The sequence below is a fragment of the Thunnus thynnus genome, chromosome 5 (genome assembly GCF_963924715.1).
Source record: "Thunnus thynnus chromosome 5, fThuThy2.1, whole genome shotgun sequence".
Lineage (NCBI taxonomy): Eukaryota > Metazoa > Chordata > Actinopteri > Scombriformes > Scombridae > Thunnus > Thunnus thynnus.
The window spans coordinates 29,670,102-29,676,544 of NC_089521.1; positions in this window are offsets into that span (position 1 = coordinate 29,670,102).

The following is a 6,443-nucleotide window of genomic DNA, read 5'->3' on the forward strand; positions in this document are numbered from 1 at the left end:
TTTTTTCATTACGTGTAACAACAATTGAATGGTTATCTCTACTTTGCATTTATGACTATAACTACAAGAGAAGAAAAAGTACGATGAGAGGACAGGAAAAGAAATATGAAGACAGGAAAAGAAGACAATGAGAAGAGCGAGCAGACTGTAGAGAAGAGTAGCGAAAGCATGTTCACAAACAGCAAAGTGAAAGCAGGTAGGAGTCGTGTCAATCCAATCAGTGAAGGTAAAGAGGATGGAGGGATGAGAGAGGACAAAAAGAAAAGAAGGGATCAGGGCAGGCTGCTGGCAGGAGACTCTGCTGTCACGTACAGGGAAGTGGGTTTTACTTCCCAGAGGTGCATTGTGGGAGCTGACCCAGAGGCGCCAAAATGCTGAATAGAGGACTTTGGCTTAGTGTGGTGTTGAAACTACTAGAATGGACAAACTGAACAGTAGCAACCATTCAGAATTATCAGCAACTCAGACTGTTAGTAGATACTACAAGTCTATAGATTGAATATATCAATATATATTGAGTTTGGAAGACAGAGAAATGAGTCCTTGATTGTTTTTTCTATTATAAAATGAATATTCGTTGATTATTTTCATCATCAAATGAGTACTGTGCCAACTAAACTGATTTTATTTTGTATCTAAAGGGCTCCAAGTTGCAGTTACTTTGTCTTTATTTTAGTTAAGAGAGATTACTTTGGGTCTTCCTGTTTGACTCTGCTTCTATTGGTTCATAGGAGAACACATCATAACCACTGTATATCGTTTTGCATTTCAAAATAAACACAAATAAACATCATCAGAGCTGTTTGTTTACTTGTTTCATGTACTTAAGATGTGTAAACATGTTGCTCCAATTCGATTCTGGATAAAAAATTTTCTTACACTCATATACCCTTATGTTTCCTGTATGTTTCTACTGTCATCAAATAAGGTTAAGATGCACAGAAAAATAACAGTAATGCAATTATTTGGAATAAAAAAGCCATCCTTCATTCACAACTAAAGAGCACTTTCCTTTATTTGTCTCTTTTCATTTTCCTTGTGTAGTGTTTTTGTCTAAAGTGACGCCACATAGGTGAAATAGTCTCACTACATTCACCCCTTTTAAGTATTTTGTGCCATCTTTCACACACTGTGTGTAATGAAGGAACATTTGCACATGCATCTGTGTATTTGTTTTGCATTTGTGCACACACTTATTGAAGTAATTCTGATTCCTCAACATGCAGGTAAAGCTGAGAAATGTGTAAAGACAAACTTAACCTGCCGTGACCTGGATGAGTGATCCTCTGCCACCCTCACCTCAGAGGAAGGACTATGGAGGGAGAGGCTGCGACAGCAGGCTTAGAGGAAAAAACTATTAACTGAGAGAGGATCCTCGGGTCTGGAGCCAAACACATGACTGAACAGACACATGGAGGGTTGGTGAGAGAGAGAGAGAGAGGAAGAGAAAAGGAGAAAGCAAAGGAGAGACAGAGGGACAGAGGTGATCCAAGTGACACAGTTACTCACACGAAGAGAGAAAGACTATCACGCTTTCATGATCTGTCAGGCCGTCTGTCGATCCCACAGCTGAAGACGATGTTCAAAGCGGTCTGCTGCTTTACTCAAGACATCCAGATACAAGCTCTGACAAATACTTTTACACCAGTTCATCATATCACTCTCCAGGTTAAAAATGTTGTTGTTTAGTGCATAAAACAAAAGAAATCTGCATTTTCTTTCTGTATATAGAACAGTGCCTACATGTACCAGCATGCATTGTGTTTGAGATTATCAATGAAAAGCTTGTGAGCATGTTTACCCGACTGTTGGTCTGATCTTCTTATCACAGCTGTCAACTGAAAGACGGTATTCCTGGAATTCTGTCGATCACGAGGGCTGCATCTAATGATTATCTCTGGATTATTTTTTCAATTAATTGAATCATTGTTTAGTATCTAAAATGTCCAATTCAAATCCTAAATATTTGGAAACTGGAAGCAGAGGATAATGGATTTTTTGCTGGACCTATTAATCCATGATCAAAACAGTTCTTGATACATTTTCTGTCAATGGATCAGACAGTCTATCAATAGTTTGAGCACTTTCTCAACAGTAACAGAAAAATACCACAGTGTGATCAATTATATTGAAAAGAAAAAAGGTGTGTGCATGATCTTATAACATAAAAAGAAAGTTTCATGTGACAGAAAAGTTAGGTTCTACACTGCATAACTGCTAAGCACAAGTTCTTTGGTTGTGTTTATAAAAAAATATGACAGTCTGGATAACAAACCGCAATATTTTTGTTTAAAAAAGCTCAATTTTCAGCACATGTTTTCAAAACATTTCTGAAATGCTCACAGGATGAAAAGCCAAAACAAACAGAAACGATGCATTTCTAAATATTCTTCCATTAGTGAGGATAAGAAGAGAGAAGAAAAGAATAAAATGAAATTTATTTCAATCAAACTCTTCATTTTGTGGCCTTCTGCCATCCACTAACGTCAGAATTTTACTTCATGATGGAAGTAAACTGGCTGCTACAGTTGGCTGCAGAGAATACTGGCAGATATTATAGACATATCATCCCAATGAGTAATACAGGAAAAAAACATTGAAATTTTATAAAAAGTGTCCATGATCTGATCTGATTTTACCCACAGTATTGGCAGTATTTTTATGCACATTAGTGTATCTTACACTTTTATCCCAACCGAGTCTAATATTGATGTAAAATAATCGTTAAAACCTTAGAGGCAGTAAATGGAAAAGCCAAAAATGAAGGATTTTGTACATAAAGCAGCAGTGATGAGTATTATTGACTGTGTGTGTGTGTGTGTGCGTGTAAAGGGTAAATAGGATATGCCAGTCAGAGCTGCCACCCACAACCCAGATGGCACTTCCTGTGAATCTGTGTTCCTCAGAGTCAACTGGGGCCAAAAAACACACACACACATATTCACACAGACACACACACACACACACACACACTGACAACACACTAAGTTGAGGTTGAGTCGAACAAAAGTCAGTGTTCAAGTGTGTCGGGCTGCAGTTCCTCTAACAGTCTCTAGCTGCTGCCTCCAAGAAAACTGTTTCCCCAAAGTGACTGAGATCACTTCCCACTTCTTCTCTGAAAAACAAAGTTTATAACATTACAACACCAAAAAGTATAATTCAGGAACAAACTCTTTGATTCTAAATGTGAATATACTTCATATTTATACGGTTTAAAAATACCAGCTTACAGTTAGTGGAAAGGAGAACTGAATAAAATCCACATCGAAGGCCGTGACAGGAACCCAACTCACCAAACTAGGTGGTGGACGGCCAGGCAGGAAGGATGTGTGATCCACTAAAGCTACCTTTGACCTATATGGCCCCGGACCAATAACACACCAGGATGCCAGGAAGTCCGCCACTTCCTTATCTGAGGAAAGGAGACGGCCTGTTCCCACGTTATGTCCCTTATTCCAGAGAAAAAGGAACCAGATAAAACGACTGAAAGCTGAGCCATGTCGGAAGCCCGGCGGCTTTTACTGTATGGGAAGCGAGTTGGAGGGATGGTGGTGGGGGGGTGGGGGGGTGGGGTTTGTTTGTTTTGTTTTTTAGTGTTCTGGGAAAAAGTCAAAAAAGTGCATAGACTGAGCTCAGTTGTGAGTCAACCTGCAAGTCTGTCAGGTCTCTGAGTGTTGATCATTAAAATGAACATTTCCTTTCAAAGCTAGTTAGAACTGGTTTTTATTGATTTATTTTTACATAACTAAGACCAAAACCTTGAAAATGCATAGGTGTAATAAATATTCAACTTGTCCTGCCAGGTGCTGATTTATTTATTTTTTATTGTTCCAGGAATTGAATTCAAGTCTTAAAGGGAGTCAGATCTCATGAAAATGTGTCCAAAAGTTGAGTTGCTCTTTTTATGACTTAATTATGACTCAAGTTTCGATGGTGTAGTGTCAAACCTTCAAACCGAGTGACTAGACACGCACTCCTCCGCGTCCAAATCTCCCACTTTCTTCATAAAAATGAGCAACGTTTGAGCTCCAGATAATGTTGTAATCTCACCATTTTTTTTTTAGAAAATCTTCCCCCACACTACCATAAGGCAGACTGAAATTAGAACTACCACACATGAAATTTCTGCTCATTTACAGTTGCTCCGAGACTTACGGTGCATTCCTCAGTACCACCTGATTTACGGGTCAAAAGATGTCTAGAATTTAATAGTTTTTGTAGACTTCTAGTGGGAATGAAACAAACAAATTTAGATCAGTTTTAACCTGGACATCTGCATGTCTATTGACCTGCAAATCACAAAATCAATGCTTACTGTGTCTCTGACTCATGCAAATCAAGAAAGCAGTTAAGGTGGCTGTTTGATTTCTGTAGTGGCACAAAAACCAGACAGAAAACATTTCATGGTCACTGAAACTAGACACGTTATGTAAATATCTTTAGCAAAGGTATGCAAGGAGGAAAAGGCATCCACTGCTTAACACAGTTAATGCGTTTTTCGTGGAAAATAACCATGGCAGTGAGGCTTTAGTGAAAAGCACTCAATTAACGTCTTTGTGGCTTATCGGAGGGTAAAACGGTTATGATGATTAGCTGGTTATATTTCATGGAAGTGAAACTATTTGGGGTTTAGCACATTGTGTGTGTGTGTGTGTGTGTGTACAGGATACAGGAAGTTAGAGGAGAAACAAATAACATTTTATTAGCCCACAAAGGAAGGGAAAAGGGTGAACCTGTTGTCAGAGGCCTTGTGTACATGCATCTCTCTGTTTCCTGTGAGTGAAAGAGAGGAACAGGAAGGCTGAAAGAGAAAGAGAGAGGGAGAGAGAGACAGAAAATCAACTCAGGGATCAAATGACAACAAACAGATCATGCAGGAGCGGAGGTCCCTTTGAACCTTCCCTGTGCGGAAGTCAGCTTTTTTTTTCCTACGCTTGCTCTCTCTTTCCCCTCACTTTTTTTTTTTTTTTTTTTTATCCACCGCTCCCCCCCCTTTCCACCGGAGATAAGCTTTCAACATGCTAAGCCCTGTAAAAACAGGCCACGAGTGTTTAAGCTGAGACCGGTCTGCAAAGATGTCCCTGCATGCTACGCTGCATCAGGCGACTGCTGCTCAGGGCTGCGTGTCTTCACTGTGCAGTGTTATTACAGCTATAATAGCGGGGGACGTATAAATGATAATTTGACTAATGAAGAGCCTGGCATGATGGTTGCGGGTTGAGAGGATAAAAAAATGTGTTAATGCTTTAGGTAGATTATTTTCAGCTGGTCAATTTCTGTTTTGTTGCAAACAAACAAAAGTTTATATTCTGTGTTTCTCACTGTGTGTATCTTTAAGGCCGGGCAAACATGGCAAGTGCATTTCCTTCCTCATAAAACATTTTCAAAGATTTTTAAAAAAGATTTCAAATTGTGCATCGTTTGCATCCACGTTTACTAGCTTCTAGCTACATTTCTTTCATGTTACTGCTGCCATCTATCGATCAGCATGAACCCGGTGACAGGAGAGTGCATCGTCCTCGTGCACATGCTTGATAAAAACAAAACAGGGACCCCACTCATAAATAACTGCTCCATAACGCTAGTGGTGAAAAACTCCACAGGGCACCTTTAATTACTTAAAGAGTAATTTATAATCCCCTGAAATCGTGTCTTATTTGACCTCCAGTGGTTTAACCTCTTGCCTTGCTGCAGTGACATACAGGTGTGCCTCAGGACCCCACACCAGCACTGTTGGGTGTAGCTACAGGTGCAACAGAGGACATTTCTGACCAAGTAGCAAGTGCTTGGATGGTGTAAACAGCTCACGGTGGGCTATGTTCACTGTCAATGATGCATTTGTTCACTTCACCAATTGCACAGTGTGTCAGTTCCTGTGTTGTATCTGTTAAAATTTTCACCACAAGACACATCCTGTACATTTTGGTCTGATGGTGGAAAATTATTTTACCAGATCAGCAGTAAGAGTTAAACTGCCAATCATGTAGACATGAAAACCTGTGCTGTGGTTTTTTTTTGTTTTTTTTAAATGAGCAAGGCAGCGGAAGCAGGTTGTTAAACCCGTCTTGTTTTTTTTATTGTGTAAAGCACTTTGTGTTACATTGTATTTGTGTGAAAAGTGCTATATAAATAAAGTCTGATAGATTGATTGGTTGATTCTGGCAAACAGGCGGCATTTTTCTGGCCGAGGCGAAGTCAAACAGAAGCATGAAAAACAAACACAGGAGCCACTTGTTGAACAGCGTGCAGGTTTCACTGTTTACCTGTCCCCTTCTGTACCTATTTGAACAGGTGTCATTGTGTGTGTGAATAGGTGTGCACATTAGATAAACTACAATCAATTATTGTTGAGGTCGTATCCTGAGTTCAGAGACAGACACGCTGTAACTCAATAGGCGTGGGTGCAGGGTTCTCCTCTCCTCTGCTATCTTCCTCCTCTTCTT